Source organism: Penaeus monodon, chromosome 23 (assembly GCF_015228065.2).
Source record: "Penaeus monodon isolate SGIC_2016 chromosome 23, NSTDA_Pmon_1, whole genome shotgun sequence".
Classification (NCBI taxonomy): domain Eukaryota; kingdom Metazoa; phylum Arthropoda; class Malacostraca; order Decapoda; family Penaeidae; genus Penaeus; species Penaeus monodon.
The window spans coordinates 38836806-38837865 of record NC_051408.1 but is presented as its reverse complement, the minus strand read 5'-3'; positions in this window follow the sequence as shown (position 1 = coordinate 38837865).

Below are 1060 nucleotides of genomic sequence, written 5' to 3'. Positions count from 1 at the left end.
TTATGATCACTCTAACAAAAAATGTATCCACACGTATCCAAGCTATCTAAAAACAACAGTTATGATCACTAGTTTAAAATGTATCCACACGTGTTCAAGCTATCTAAAAACAACAGTTATGATCACTACTTTAAAATGTATCCACACGTGTCCAAGCTATCTAAAAACTTCTAAAGACATTCAGTTTTGTTTTGTTTTTTTTCGATTTTTAATATTTTTCTAAGTATCTTTCGCGTCTTCACGACAGGAGGAAGACGTGGACAGGTCTGTCAACGAGGTGAGGAGGAGCGGCGAAGGGGCGGAGGCGTCTGGGCGTCAGGCGTCTCCAGAGGACGACTTGGCGAAGGCCCTGGAGGAGAAGCGGGAAAGGAGGCGAAGGAGGAAGGAGAGACGGAACAAGAAAAAGCGAGGCGGAAGAAACGGTGATAGGCAGGGTATGTTGTTTTGATTTTGTTTGGTTATTTTTAACTTTCTTTCTTTGTTTTTATGTTGTTGTTTTTTTACTGTTTTATTCTTTTTATTTTTTCATTTTTTTTATTGTTTATTTATTTTTACTTTTTATTTTATTTACTTATTTATTTATTTTTTTCCTGTTTTTTTTTTCTTCTTCTTTTTTTTGAGATCGGAGATGGTTGTCTCTCTGAGATTTTTGAGAAGAGGGTAGAGTAATCTCGTGGATGAGGCCTCTGAATTAATTAGACAAATGGTAAACAGTTTATTAGTGTGGATAAAATTTGATATGCTCATAGTGTGGTAGCAGATACCACAGTCATTCCTCGGTGCGATTGAATTAAAATCTGTATCGTATCAAATTAATATCGTGACTCGACGAACTGACTCCGCCCTCGCTTCCGGATGACAGGCAAGAAGAGGAGGAAGGGCAGGAAGGACAGAAAGAACGAGATTCCACAGGAGCCGCAGGACGTCGGCAACAGCCTCGACGCCTTCGGCCGCGCCCCCTCGCCCGCCGACGTCGTTGGCGAGGCAGACAACCAGGTGCCCAACGAGGTGGTGCCGAGGCTGGACGCCGAGGAGGGCCAGGCGGGCAAGCGGAGGCGAG